The sequence below is a fragment of the Protopterus annectens genome, chromosome 9.part0 (genome assembly GCF_019279795.1).
Source record: "Protopterus annectens isolate FY-2018-M chromosome 9.part0, PAN1.0, whole genome shotgun sequence".
NCBI lineage: Eukaryota > Metazoa > Chordata > Ceratodontiformes > Protopteridae > Protopterus > Protopterus annectens.
In genome coordinates, this window is record NC_056743.1 from 367720064 (window position 1) to 367736131 (window position 16068).

Here is a 16068-nt window from a genome sequence, read left to right on the forward strand (position 1 = left end):
ACCTGTAGCTACAGTGACCATGAACACTTCCCAGATTTGGGGGGGGGGGTGGCATTATCTGGGACAGACTGTCCAAAGGACTTGGCAGGAACACGAATACCACTTGCACATCAATGTCCTAGAGATGAGAGTGGTGCTTTTGGCGTTGCAGGCATTCCAGACCTCTCTTCCATCAGGTACAACTGCAATACAAACAGACAATATGTCCGTGGTGTGGTACATCAAGAAACAAGGTGGACCCAGAACATACCCCCCTCCCGTGCTGAAAGGCTCAGAGTATGGCAATGGGCAATATCTTTTCAATGTTTTCTGATTGCAACACACATCCCAGGGAAATCCAATATGATAGCAGACATATTAAGCAGGGCAGTTCTTATGCCTCACAAATGGTCTCTGAAACAGGAAATTGCGAACCAAATTTTTTGCAAGTGGAGCCAGCCTTGCTGCGACCTCTTTGCCACGTCCATGAACTCCAAATGCAGCAGCTTCTTTGCCCCAATCCCCCCTCTGGGGGGGTCACCAAGGGATGCATTTCCCACATTTCTGTTAATACCCAAAGTTCTTCAGAAAGCCAAATCGTTGAGTTGCAGTATAATTGTCATTGCTCCATACTGGCCTCATCAGATATGGTTCCCCTTCCTATGGCCCCATCTTCAGGAGGAGCTTTGGATCCTGGACCCAGTACCGGATCTATTGACTCCTCAGTCAAGAACGCTCCACCCCTCTGTTCAAACCCTCAAGCTGACAGCTTGGTTGCTCCAATTCCCATCTTAGCCAGGCTTCCAGAATTATCCCCAGCAGTGCAACACATTCTGGTTTCGTTGCACAAAAATACAACTAGGAAACTTTATGTGAGCAAATGGAAGATATTTTCTTGTTGGGCTGACAAAAAACCATATAGACACCTTTACAGCCCCCTATATCAGCAATTCTTGAATTTTTAACAGAAACCTTTAATCAAGGTGCGGCTGCAGCCACCATAAGAGTACACAACTAGCTGCCATAACTAACTACCATGTAGGAGACATGGGATCCAATATTATGTCTCACAGATTATGCAAAGCATTTCTGAGGGGTACATTCCTTTTAAGACCTCCCATAAGAGAGCCACCACATCCTTGGGATCTAAATTTGGTGCTAACTTCTTTAATTCTCCCTCCATTCGAACCAGCCTCCTCTTGTCCACTAAAGTTCTTAACTTGGAAGGCAATTTTTTTAACAGCCATTACTTCCGCTAGGAGGATTTCAGAATTGCAAGCTCTATCTATCTCTCCTCTCTATTTGATCTTCCACAAAGACACTCTGTCTCTATCAGGACAAATACTTTTGACAAAAAAGAAGCATGTTCTTGAGTCCAATTTAAGTTAGTCTATTGAGCTTAGTTTTTCCCAATCATGGCAACAAGGCAGAATGCAAGCTTCACCAACTGGATGTCCATAGGCAGTTAAGTTTTTACTTACATAGGACTAAGGAATTTAGAAAATATGACCAACTGTTTGTTTCAATCTCAGAAAATAGAAAAGGAACTTCAGTTTCAAAAATCACTTTATCTAAATGGCTTACAGACAGTATTACTTATGTTTATAACTCTCAGCATAAGCAGCTGCCAGGAAAAAGTTGAGGTCATTCAACTAGAGCTATGTCTACTTCCACTGCCTTTCAAGCCAGACTTCCTTTGTATTCCGTTTGTGCTACAGCTACATGGGTTAACCCTCATACCTTTATCACTCGTTACAAAGTAGATGTGGCTTCCTGGAACACGGCATCCTTTGGTTCCACTATTCTGAAGAGTTTATACCCGTGAACCACCCGAGAAGAAGGTGCTGGCAACACTGTCCCAACCATCAAGAATGAAGGTGAGATAGGACAACATAACATAAAGAAGTTATGTACTCACCATACGTTCCATGTTTATTGTACATATTCTCACCTTCATTCTTGTGTCCCACTCTCCTGCCCCCTTCCAGGAGGATAGAGAGGAATTTTTTGAAATTGGCTGAGTTACGGGCAGAAGGTTTGTTGTATTTACCATAGTGGGTTGGATAGTCTAGTGATTGGTTTCTTACAAACGAGATTTGAGTAACTGTCGCTAGGCATCTTGGGATAGGGTGTAGCCTCGAGCCAGTGAAAGCTCTTGAGCTTTAGTATGTGGCAGAGTCAGAACCGATGCTCTGTTCTGAACCCAACTATCAAGAATGAAGGCGAGAATATGGACAACAAACATAAAACGTTATGGTGAGTACATAACTTCTTTTTTTGTTTCTCCTGTTCCTAAATTTCAGAGACACTACCCCAATAAGCCAGCCATTGTTCACAGGCAATGTCACCCTCCTCCTAAGGGCAAAAACAGTGGCAAGTGGGCTCCCCTGCTAAGACTACTTAGACTTCAGTGTCTCAGAAGTCTTTCTTTCCAGATAAACTAGGTGCACTTGGGACTATATGGTTCTTCCCACCCAGTTGCCTCTTTCGCTTTGCCTCTCTGTTTGGCTAAAGATTACTCAGGATTCCTGGGTTCTGTCCATTATTCGACAGGGGTATTTCATGGTTTGGAAATCCCTTCCCCCTTTTATGGGTATTCTAGAGCCCCCTCGGGAACAACTCTCCTTTTTCTCTAGAGGTGCTTTGGGGCGTTTTGACCCAAGGTACTCTTCAAGAGGTGCCTGTGCCCCAAAGGAGGGAGGGGTTTTTACTCCAGGATGTTTCTAGTATCTAGAAAGGAGGGCACTGGGAGACCAGTTCTAGACCTGTCTCACGTTGACACTTTACTGAAGGTACCCACTTTTCGAATGTTGTCTCTTCAAACTTTGTTCCCTCTTTTGCTTTGTCAGGCTTGTATGGTGCTCTGGATCTGAACAATGCTTATCTCCATTTTCTGATCCATCTCCTTTTTAGGACGTTTTTGCATTTCTCTGCTTCCTGGTATTTTCAGCTCTCTGCTTTGCCCTTGAGCCTTTCTACTGCTCCGTGGGTATTCACCAAATGCTTTGCTCCTGTGGTTGTTTTTTTCCAGGCTTCAGGGGATCCAAGTATTTCCCTACTTGGACAATCTGCTGTTACAGGCATCCTGTCCAGATATCCTGTTGCAAAATCTCCATTTTGTCGTCTCTGTTTTTCAGAGCCTGGGATTTACAATCAACTTCAAAAAGTGTTCTCTGAGTTCTTCTCGGGACCTATTTTTCTGGGTTGTAGGATTCAGATGGTGCCTTTGCTGGCATCCCTGCCTCCTCCCAAGGCCTTGACACTCAACTCCTCCTTTCAATTTTTTCTTCCTCTGGCTTCTGTTACAGCCAGGGAGTTTATGGGAGCTATGGGTTTCATGGCATCCACCATCCCTATGCTCCTTGTGGCCAAACTTCAGATGAGAAAGTTTCCGTGGTTCCTGAAGTCAGTTTAGCTTCCCCATGCTCATCCCCTAGAATTTGTAGTTCCTGTTTTACCTTGTCTCAAGAAGGAATTCCACTGATAGATCTAGCAGTTTTCCTTAAATCCAGGGCTCTCTTCATCCCCCTGTTCCCTCTCTGGAGTTGTTCAGAGACTCTTCAGATATGGGACGGGAGCGGCTTTTGGCTCCCTAAAGGTGCAGGGGGGGGGTCTGGTCTCTTCAGCAGAAGGAGCACATCTGATAAAACAATCCTTCAATCTCCGAAACCCAAAACCAATAAGTAAAAATTTGGAAAATGACACAAAAGGCAGAACCAAAGCAGGTTTAGTGTAAAAAAAAAACTTGTAATGCCAAATGTTTTCGTCCATAGACTTTATCAGAAACATGAACAAACAATTTAAGCCACAAATATATACACATTTCAATTAAAACAAACATCCCTAAAAAACAATCAAAAAATAACCAAACATCTTAAGAATACTTTTTGTTAACAAATAACCTTCTGTCTTTCATAAAGCATTTAATACTAATGTCTTTCGGCTTTTCCCGGTAAGGGGTCGCCACAGCAGAACTCCGGTCCACTAATGATTTGCAGTGGATTTTTTTACAGTGCCGAGTTGCCAGCCCGACGCCCAACCGTCAAAGAAGGCACACTCATTCATGCACGCACCTACCTGCATGTCTTTAAACGCTACTCGACCGCGGGGAGGACATGCAGACTCCACACAGAAGGTGCTCCAGCCGAGAATCGAACAGGAGAGCCTCTTGCTGTGAAGCGGCAACACTAACCATTGCACCACTGTGACTCCTCAAAGAGCATTTAATATTAATCATTTAATTTTGTCCTAGCTTCTTATTTGCTTCTAAATTTTTTTGCTATCTGGTTTCTTTTTGTTCCAAATAATTTTTAAAGTCACTAAACCAAAAGAACCGTATCCAGTGACACCAGTATAGTTAAAACTTTCCTTTACTGAAAAACAATAAAATTGAAGCGCTTTTCGTCAGGTCAAATACCCGACTTCAGAATATTCACACACTTTAAACCAACATTTGCAGTTTTATAAGTTTATTGTTTATATTTGTTGTTATATTGTTTAAGTCACCTCCCCTTAAATCAATTTTACCTTTTTCCAAAACGGGGAAAAAAGGAACTACTTATATTTTTCACATTCACATCTATGTCTATGAAGGGAACTATTAAGGTGTTTCTTTTTAGTATTGTAAACATGCTCACATATTCTTTCCATAAGAGTTCTTATCGTCATCCCTACATAAAAGGCAGAACATCTACTGCATACCCCAATGTGTACAACACCTTTTGTTTTACAACTAAAAGTCCCAGGAACTTTCAGTATGCGTGAATGTGACTTAATAGATACAAAAGGCCCTTCCAAAATGTACCTACAAAAATAGCAGTCCCCAGATTTCATCATACCCTTACTTTTATCAGTTGGCCCACCATCAGGCAAATACAGAGAGTCATCATTATGTAAGCAGGCCTTAAGACTGAATCTGGTTTTATATACAAAGTTGGGTTTTGTACCAACTGTATGTGCCAGCTCATTATTTCCTTTTGAAATGTTCCAGTTATCAGAAATAATATTAGGGATACCTGGACTGTCTAGTTATATCTAGACTGCATACCAGATTTGCATCTTTACTCATACTTTCATTAACTTCTTTATTGTGTCCCTGAAACCCAAAAAGTAGAATGGGGGGTTGTGTGTTTTTCGCTGCTTATTTCTTCAGCCAAATCATTTAAAAGGTTTAGTTCATAACCTCTTTGCTTTAATAACCCTGTAATAAACTCTAGTTCATTCATAAACACGGTGCCCCTACTGGTCATACGGCTGGCCCTAATAAATTGCCCTTTGGGTATATTTCTTTTAATGAAGTGCGGATGGTTGCTACAAAAATGCAGGTATCCATTGGTAATTTTTTTTCCTGTATATCCAGCTTTCAAAACAATTGAGTTGACCAATCCACTCAGGATGCACATCTAAAAAGTTAACTCTTAATCCCTAGTCACCAACAACAAACCTTAAAAATTCTGATCTCACAAAATCTTTTACTGTATTAATGTTACCTTCAATGATAAAAAAGTAGTCTGCAAACCTCTTATAAAAACATATATTGTCCAGAAATAGTATCCAAACACAATGTCTCCCACCAGCACATAACTGTGGTATTTCTATAAGGCAAAAATTATAAATATCCAGGTCCATATTACCATTCATCAAACTATCATACAAGAAGCCATGTATTTTCTTATAAGCTTTTAAAATTTCAACTTTTTGAATCTCTACATATTCGGTTTTGTTATTCAGCATATTTTCTTTAACAGTAATATAATCACCAGTGTTCATTAAAAACAAGGTTACCATCTTTGCCACTTTTCATAACACACAGTTTTCTATTATTTCTAAGCCCTAATAAGGCCCTCCCTTTCAGAAAGGCTTAAATTAAAAAAAATATTTGCTTTTGGCTTACTTAAAAGCTTAAAAATATCACTTTCACGGATACTTTCAAAAACCTTTATTGCTGGTTTTAGGGTTATAACAAGAAGGCGTAACAAAAACCTTATGTTGTAAGTTTAACATTATGAAGAATAAAGTCTAAATTTAATCTATGAACATAGTCTTTTAAGTCAACAACAGCTCGTACGACATTAGCACTTTTTGTTGGAACAAAGTTTAAACCAAATTTTAAAACTTTTTCTTGTACAGGGCTTAAAACAAATTGAGATAAATTAATAACATCATATACTTCAGTATTGTTACCTATTTAATTGTCCATGGAAGACTCTCAGGTCGTTTGAGCTCTCATTCTGATTCCCCTTGTTCTGGAAGACTTAATTTCCCGTTTGGGTAAACATTTACAACATTTTCAATAACTTCTAATGCCCCATTAGTATGCTGTATAACCTTGGACACCAGTTGAATAATGTTCTGAATGCCACCAGAAGTCACTGAAGTTCTATTTGTAACTTCTGTACGATTTGGGCATCCCCGCCCAAAGTTAAATTTTGATTGGTGCTTATAACCATCAGTCAAATTGGTTACCTGGTTTCCTTTTCCTTGCCCATGTTTATTTTTATTAGTCTTTTTCATTGAATCAAAATGAGAAAAGGTCCTGCCAAGCTCGCATGCTGCCAAATCCCTTTGTATCTTGTTATGCTTCCTGGTAATTACGATATCATATTGCTCCACCTCCTCTAAAGCTGCAGCATAATACGAATGTTCTTTAAAGCTCTCCGAAAACTGGTTTTTGATCCGCTGATCCATTTCCAGTATTTTTTTCTTTTAGGACATTCATATTTTTAGTATTATTTTCTATTAAAAGTTCTAACGGCTTTAAACCAGTGGTGTTAAAGAATTCCACTAAAACACCAAAAAAAAAAAAAAAAGAATCAGAAGCCTTCACTCCATTGGGACACTTAAAAAAGCGAAGTCCCTTGGGAACGATTTTGGCTTCGATACATCTCAAGAAATATTTATTTTCAAGGTGCAGTCCCCGATATTTTTTCATAAGCATACATAATTTGTCACATAAGTCTTTTAACTCATCCATGTGAGTGGAAGAGTCAGATTCACTACAAGACATATGAAGGAGATATTTGTTTTCAAGCACAGAACACACATCAGTATATTGTACCAGTTCATGAAGGATCACTTTTTCTTTCCTTCACAATTGGAGTCAGTTCAGTCATGCAGTTGATGAAGGTCTCTCTGTCCTCTTCGGAACTTGAAAACAGCTCTTTTCTATAGTTACTGCTTGGCACACGGAACTTTAGTGTAGCTTGAATATCCTTCATCGTATTTAGTAAAACAGACAAAACGCTGCAATCCCCAGACATAGGGATAGAATGAGTGCTGCACTCCATTAACAGATGAGATGCTGCCTCGGCCATCAGAAGGAAAAAACACAACTGATAAAACAATTCTTAGATCTCTGAAACCCAAAACCAATAAGTAAAATTTGGAAAATGACACACAAGGCCGAACCAAATAGATTTAGTGTAAAAAAACTTCAAATGTTTAATAGATGAGAGCCCTTCTCTGCTTGGCTGTTTAGGGTTTTCATCCTCTTTTCTCCCTGGGACCTCTCAAGGTGTTTACAGACAACACCACAGTGATGTAGTATGTATCATCCCCGCTTGTCCACTTCAACTGACACTCTGGGTGATAGGAATTTGATTCCACAGACACCTTTTTTCTGAGGATGTGCTTAGAGTCCTGCAGTAGGCCAGGAAACCCAATGCTAGGAAGTCCTACTTATCCAAATGGAAGAGGTTTTCTGTTTGGGGTCTTTCTCCTAACCTGGATTCACTTTCGTTCTGTGGATGTTCCTTTGGTTCTCTTATCTGTGGAAAATTGCTCAGTGCTGGGTTGGCTTATTCTTCTGTTAAGGCCCACTTATCAGCTATCTCTGTTTGCCTGCCTTTATCTTCTCTTTTATCTTCTAGGTTTGAAGCTAAACATTTTTTAAAGGCGTCCCTCGTATTAGGCTTCCATGTAAGCCTGTTCCTCCTCTCTGTGATCTTAATTTTGTTTGGGAGAAATTTACTCTGGCTTCTTTTGAGCCTGCAGCTTTCAGCTTCCTTGCAGTATTGCTCTTGTAAGACTGTTCTTTTATTAGCCCTTACTTCTGCCAAATGGCTGTCTGAGCTTCAAGCCCTTATGGGTCGTCCTCCTTTTTTGGCATTTCATAAGGACAGGGTGTCCTTTTGTAGTAATTCTTTTATGTCCAAGGTGGTTGACTTGTCCCTTAATCAGTGTATTCATTTGCCCATTTTTTTCCGTTCTCCACAATCTGCCAGTTAGTAGGCGCTGCACACCTTGGATGTGCATAGACAACTCGGATTTTATTTGGATAAGGCTAAGGTTATTAGGAAACTTGATTAGCTCTTTATTTCCTTTCATCCCAGGTCCTTGGGATTAGCTGTATCCAAGTAGACTGTTCTAGGATTTTAAAAGCTATTTCTTTTTATTATTTTTTTGATAAGAGTCTTCTTTTTCTATAAAACCTCATTCTACTAGAGCTGTGGCTTCTTCTGGTGCTTGTTTCAAGGGTTTGGATACTAACTATATTCCTGAGGCAGCTACCTTGGAATTCTGTGCATACTTACACCAAGCACTACAAATTGGATGAAATTTCCAGAGCTAGAGCCAGTTTTGCTAGGGCCATCCTTCATGGCTTCCTAGAGAGCTCTGCTAGTCTTTCCTTCTCCCAAGTTTCTTCTTGAGCTTTGGCACTCTCCCTAATGTTATGAACACTGCAACAGTGAAATGGAAGGACATACTACAGTTGTGTAAATCTTTACCATAGCAGTTGCAGTATTTACTCCCTCCCACCTACCCCTGGTCCATTTCTCTTCTGGATGTACTGGTTACTTCTTGGTTTTCCTTGGACTTGTGTTCCTGCTGGGGCATTCAGTTCTGAGGATGGTACATCTGGACATCACCTTTATGCCCTACACTACGCTAGGGAGTATACATGTGACGTATGATGTATCTTAAAGCAACTTAAGGGTTTGGTATACTGGCCAGACGTCGGGCTGCCTTAATGTTATGAATATTGCAATAGTAAAGACTAGGCCTTCTACCATTATGGTAAGATTTTACACTGTACTTTTCTCTGCTTTACCATTTGGTCTTTCTGCAGCACTGATGGTTTTTACTAAATGATTAGCCCTGCTCATAGCCTTTTGCAGACCCCACGATCAGATTTTTCCCTATCTGGATGACCTTATTAAGGCTCCCCTCTCAGTAGGCTTTTCTGCAGTACGTATAATTTGCAATGCTTGTTTAGAAGTGTTAGCTTCACTCTCTGTCTAAAGAAGTCAATTCTGACATCTTCTCAGGACCAGGTTTTCTTGGGGTACAGTATTCAGACTCATGTTCTTCGTGTTTAACTGTTGCAATCATTACATTTGGGTTAGCTGCCTGCAGGTAGCCCTCAGCCAGCCTGAATATCAAAGTCTTGGGTCCTGCGTCGGATGCTGTCTCTTCTTCCATGACGTCAGGTCATCCAGGGGTATAAAGCATGCAGCCGACACCATTACACCAGACTTTCTTGCCACGCGGTGCCCGAAGCAGAAGCAGTTCGCAAGTGTTGGCCGGCCAACTCCTGAAATTTTCGTTTTCGAGTTTCAGAACTGAAGTCTTCAAAAAAGCTAAGTACCCCGTTGGGGATCCTTTTTTTTTGCTCTAAACCGGTGTCAGTAAAAGTTAACAATTGTATTACCTGTGGAAAGCAAATACCTCATAAAGATTTTTGTTTGTACTGCATTCCTTGCTTAGGCCCAGACTATGACGTCGGTTTTGTGCCTTATTCAATCCTTGAACTATTCGTCGTCAGTTCATTTTTGCATCAAACTATTTCGGTACTCTGTTTAATTATCCAGAAATATCTTTGATAAGCCATCCGACTGCCGACATTCCAAAAAAAACATAAAGATAAAGACAGACAGAGACAGACCGCATAGGTCCAAAGCTGCCGAAGACGCTTCAGTTAAGCTAGTCGCCAGTTCGCCGGTACTCAATGAGGTGCTTTCGCAGCCCCTGATAACTGCTACTTCAGATTTGCAGGCCTCTACTGAGATCCATTCAGAGTCAGGTATGCTGCGAGATGCTTCGACTGTGGAACCTACGGATGTCTCTACCTTGGATGGGTCCGGAGCCACTGTGCGGGTACCGGCTTCTGTGGGTGTATTCAGGCCTACTGACTTGCATTTCAAACCGACGCCATCTTCTTCTTCAAGGCCTAAAACTCAACCCACGCCTAGAAAACCGACGTCCAAACCACATGGTCAGGCCCATATGCCCAAAAAAAAAATGGCTGAAGACCTTATTACTTTAATTAGTGGAAGCCAGCCTTCACCCTCTAAGACCTAGAACTGATTTTCCTTCTGATTCCTCTGATCAGGATTCCGAAATTTCTTTTTTTTTTTGATTACCAGGATTTGCCCTTATCCACCTATGAGAATTCTGATGTAGAGGACTCCATACTCTCTGCTTCCCCTCCAGAAGATTTTTCCTTTGGTGAAACCTTGCACACTCTTAGGAAGCATTTCTGCTGGGAAAGCCAGGATTACTCTGACTCCAAAAAGAGGCTTAGGGAATTCTTACTCCTACCTCAACACAAGCCTTTAGCTATCCCTCCTGTCCTGGACATTGTAGATGATGCCTTCTTGGAATCTAGCCTGGCCCCAGACACTTTACCTCCAGCTCCCAGGAAACCTGACAAGTATTACAGAGTACCTGACTCTTACAAGTTCCTCTTCAGGAATCCTACTGCGGACCCTGAGACCATTTCCCAAGGACCTAAAGGCATTAAGGCTACTACTGCCAAAAACCCTACCCCCTCTGATAGAGATTCCAGGGCCTTGGACAGATGGGGTAAGAAGGTATGCACTTCTCCTTTGGCCATTAGGGCGTTAAACTGCCAGTTTCATATGTTAAGTATCAGCAGCATATTATGGGACTACTTAAACAGAAAATGATGTTGATTCCTGACTCTGCTGAACATAAAGAATTACAGGATTTAATGCATTCTGCTGAACAAGTTGGTAAACATACTTTGCAATGTGGTTTTGACTCTTTAGAAGCATCTTGCAGGGCTGCTGTCACTGGGTCTGTTCTTAGAAGGCATGCTTGACTTAAGTATCAAAATTTGCCAGATCATGTTAAAGCTAAATTACTGGATGCTCCTTTGAACGAAGACCACCTGTTTGGCAGCAAAGCAGAAGTAGTACTTAAAAAGATGGAGGAAAAAGCTAAATCTATGCAAACTGTTAAAGATTTCCTGCAAGTACAGCCTCCCAGATTTAGTAGGCATTGGCCTTCTAAGAATTGGTCCTTTCCTGTCTCTTCCAGGCCTTCTCAGTCCAAACCCAGGAACCGCAGACCACCTAGGCTACAGTCTCAAGGTACTCACAGGCCTAAGCAGTGGGGGGCTTCCACTTCCAAAGCTGGTAGTAGTAAGACACCCCCCCCCCCATGGAAAACTGTCACAATGACTTAACCTTAAACCTTCCAAGCCCTGCACAACTGCCTGCTCCTTTAGGGGGAAAGCTTGACCTGCATGCAAAAAACTGGGAACTCATTACCCAGGACAAATGGGTTTTAAATATAGTTTCCCAAGGATACAGATTCCACTTCCACACCTTACCAACCCCAAACGGTTGGCCTGACCTACCCCCAAATCAGTGGGCAGAGGCTCAGCAGCAGGTTCTCTCTTCTAAGTTTCAGAGCTATTCAACCTGTCCCAGCAGAAGAAAGGGGACAAGGTTTTTACTAAAGACTTTTCCTGGTACCCAGAAAAGACTGCTCCTGGCGTTCTATCTTGGACCTCTTTATTCTAAACGCCTTTTTGGTAATACCAAAATTCAAAATGCTAACTCTTCATCATCTGCTTCCTATGCTAGGCAAAGATGCCTGGTTGACAACCTTCGACTTAAAGGAAGCTTACCTGCACATTCCAATAAGGGAATTTTGCAGGAAATACCTACGCTTCAGAGCAGGCTACATGCACTTCCCTTTGGCTTATCTACTGCGCCCAGGGTATTCACAAAGTGCCTAGCTCCAGTCATTGCATTTCGCAGGCAAAGAAATATTCAAATATACCCATACCTGGACGATTGTCTAATTCAGACAGAAAGCCAGGGCATGCTACTAAATCATTTGGCATTTGTAAAGAAACTGCTAACCTCACTGGGGTACACCATAAACGAAAAGAAATTTCATCTAGTACCCTGCCAACAAATTGTATTCCTGGGAGCAAGCTTGAACACAACTTGCCAGATGGCTTACCTCACGCCAGAGAAACAAGTTAATTTGACAGCCTACTTCAAACTACTGGCCACAAAGACCCAGCTATCTTCAAGGAAAATCCTGCAAGCCCTGGGGTTCATGGCCTCTTACATTTTACTAATTCCATATGCAAGACTGGGTATGAGAAAATTACAATGGTATCTAAAAAGCCTATGGTGTCAACTTTCTCAGGACCTGGAATCAATGATCCCTATCATTCCTTGTGTAAAGACAGAGTTCCTTTGGTGGGCAGAGGCCTGCTACCACAACAAGGGACTGCCATTCACTCTACCCCCTGCTACCCAAACCCTAACAACAGACGCATCAGACTTTGCTTGGGTGGCTCATTTGGCAGGGCAGTGCATTCAGGGCAAATGGAACCCAAATCAAATGCACCTGCATATAAATCAAAAAGAAATGTTAGCTGTACAGAATTCCCTAACAGCCTTGAAGGACCACATTCTTCTAGGACAATTATTGGTAGACAGACAACACCACTGTTATGTGGTACATAAACAAGCAGGGGGAAACCTACTCATATCCCCTCTGCAGACTAGCCATGGCTCTGTGGAACACAGCCTTGAGCTACCAAGTGCACCTACAAGCTCAATTCCTGCCAGGCAAGCTAAATTCACTGGCAGACAACCTAAGCAGAAATCTCATGGACCCCTCACTAGTGGAAACTGGAACCAAAGATATTCAACATTTTGAGAAACAAATGAGGGAGCCCAGAGATCTGTTTGCCTCCCTTCAGAACTAGCAATTGGACAAATTCTTCACAAGGACTCCCCACAGACAAGCTTGGAAAGTGGATGCTCTGTCCTTCACCTGGAAAAGCCTCTCAGTCTATGCCTTTCCCCCTCTGTCTCTCCTCTTGAAAATTCTGCTAAAGATCAAACAGGACAAACCAAGGGCAATACTGATTGCACCCGACTGGCCACGCCAGCACTGGTACCCCCCTCTTGCGCAGTATGTCACTTCTGGAACCATGGCACCTGCCTCAGACCCCTTCCCTGCTGTCCCAGCATGAGGGACAGATTCTGCACCCCTAGCTCCAAACCCTGAACCTTGCAGCCTGGCTAATTACCTGAGCTCTCCATGGGGGCACCTGACATCTGGGGCAAGAAAAACTGATGTAATGGTGTCGGCTGCATGCTTTATACCCCTGACGACCTGACATCATGGAAGAAGAGACAGCATCCAACGCAGGACCCAAGACTTTGATATTCAGGCCGGCTTAGGGCTACCTGCAGGCAGATAACCCAAATGTAATGACTGCAACAGTGAATACACTCGAACATCTATATTTATGGTAAGTGTACACAACTGTACTTTACTCCGACTGCTTTTCTTCCTCCTGCCACGGTCCTCATTTTGACATCTATCTTTCAGTCCTTTCTTCCTTTGTGAGAGACTACAGCTAGACACTTTCTAAAAAAGTCCTAAGGTTCATGGCATCAATTATTCCCATAGTTCCCTGTGACAGACTCCATATGAGGAAGTTTGTGGTATCTGGAAACAGTTTGGCTACAGCATTGTCACCCTCTGGACCTTTTCCATTCCTCTCGTCTTGCTTAAGGAAGGAATTTCTGTGGTTAATCAACCAGATATCTCAAAATCCAAGTCTCCCCTTTCAGGTACCTTCTCCCAGTTAGGAGCTGTTTATAAATGCTTCAGGAACTAGCCTGGTGGGGCTTGTTGCAACAACAAGGGGACCAGTCACTGCTGGATGTAAATGAGCATGTTGACATCTAGGAAATGAAAGCTCTGATCTTGGCTCTTATGCCTCTGCATTACCTTTGAACTCCAGGCCCATGCAGTTGTCACAGGGAATACTAGTGTTATGTGGTACATGTTTATGTATAAAAGACAGAGAGGAGTTTGTCTTTGCAGACTAGTTGTTATAGCGTGGGACTTATAGACCACTTGGAGTCACTTGATGATGGATGGCATATTCCTTCAGAACACAATGTTGTGGCAGACACACTGAGCAGATCCAGGGTAAATCCTCACAAATGGATACTTCACAAAGAGGTTTTCCTGGACATTGCCATTGGTGGGGGTACTCCTCCAGTAGGTCTTTTTGCCTCCACTCAGAACAGACAACTCCCCAAGTTCTTTTCCAGAGTGACAAGTCTTCAGACTTGGAAGTTGGACATCATGTTCCTGTATGCATATCCCCCCTGTTCATCTGTTGCCAAAGGTCCTACACAAGATCATATGGAACAGGCCCTTAATCTTGTTGGTGACTCCCTTTTGGCCCAGACAGCGTTGGTTTTCTTTTTCACCTGGCCAGCAACAGACATCACAGGTTACCCCACAGAATGGATTTAGTCACACAGGACAAGGATTCTTTAATTCAGACTGTAATCTTCCTTAGCTAGTCAGATAGACAGGACATTGCGTCTGTAATGCAGTTGCTTGAACAGACAAGATGACATACACTCATATCCCTCCACATGGAAGTAAGGATGTTTTGTCATCAGCCATAGACATATCTCTCTCAATAATGAATTGGCTGGTAGATTCCGTCACTCACAGCTGTTGCCTATTCTGGAACTGTAGGGTAATGGCAGCTTGTCTAGTCATTATCGTATGGAGATGTCACCATTTTCAGCTCAAGGGCAAAGCAATCCTAACCCCATTCTGCTTGGTTGAGGAAAATATAAGGGAGTTGTCTTGCATCTTCCCTTGAAGCTGTCCAAATGTCTTTCCTTCTCTTTTTGTTCCTGATAGCAAAATTCAAAGAAACAACAAACGTCATTCTCGTTGTCCTCTGGTACCCAATAATGTGGTTTCAGGTTTTGGGGTCCCATTTCAGTACAAGATTCTAACCCAGTATAAGTCAGAGAAGTCCCTCTCATTTGGGTGACGATGAGCCCCATCTCAAAGTATGGCATGCTCTTTTAGATTTCCTGCTTTTTTCTTGATCTTCCAGTAAAAGTGCTTGAAGTGATAGAAGCTGTCAGGATTCCAGCAGCCATTCTTAAAAATGACAAGGAGAGGTTTCTTATGTGGGTAGAAGTGCCTTTTTAGCTAGCTGGTTAGCTTAACTCTTTGCAAACTCTGTTGACTTGGGGTACTCAATTTTCCCTAATCATTATGCATGGTACTATCATTTTGGTACAGTGCTATTCTTTTTTAGGCTAGAAATTGGGCTCAGTAATGTAATTCTTCATTTTAGTTTACCTTAGAAGAAATCTCACCTTAGGAGTGAACTTCATGATTTGTAGATTTTATCCTCTCTACATTCAAGTGACTGGTATGGAGAATTAAGTACTTTTCTTGGAAGTCCCCCCCCCCCCCTTTGTGGCCATTACGTTTGCTTAGCTGCTTTCATTGTGGAGGCTGTTCACAGTGAAATCTAGTTGCTCTTTTCCAAAGGAAAGTGCATCCCTAAGGACAAACCCAGATTCCTTTCAAAATTGGCTGCAAAATGCTCTTTAAACCGACCTGTTGACCTTCATAGTCCTGTTCTGTTGGCTTTGCTTCTTCCTGAGAAGCATACAAGTGATCAGGAAACTAAATGAGTTGTGTCCAATAGTTTGGTTAAGGAAGGGCTGACTATGACTAGGCAAACTGAAAGTGGATTGCTAACTGGATTGCTTCTTACCAGTAACTGATTAAGTTCTTCTTGGAAGATGCTGCTGTCCAGTACCACTTCTGCTGTGTGGTATGGTTGCTTCCATGTATTTGTAATCACATACATAAGTACATGTTTGTATACCTAATATTTCATCTTGGACCAGATTTCCAAGACTCTGGTTTGTTGTGATACCATGATGCTTCATGACTCAGCTTTCTGAATTTTTGCCTTTCAGCCTTGTTTCAGCTTATTCTTCTTCCATGCCCATTAAAGAAGGACATGAAGAG

General features: G+C 42.0%; 1 protein-coding gene across 1 annotated transcript in view; it reads left to right on the forward strand.

Annotated features, from left to right (window-relative positions):
* The window catches only part of XPO7 (exportin 7), a 4001819-nt gene that overhangs the window by 1863517 nt on the left and 2122234 nt on the right, over nucleotides 1-16068 (forward strand). The gene's annotated exons all lie outside the window — the stretch shown is intronic.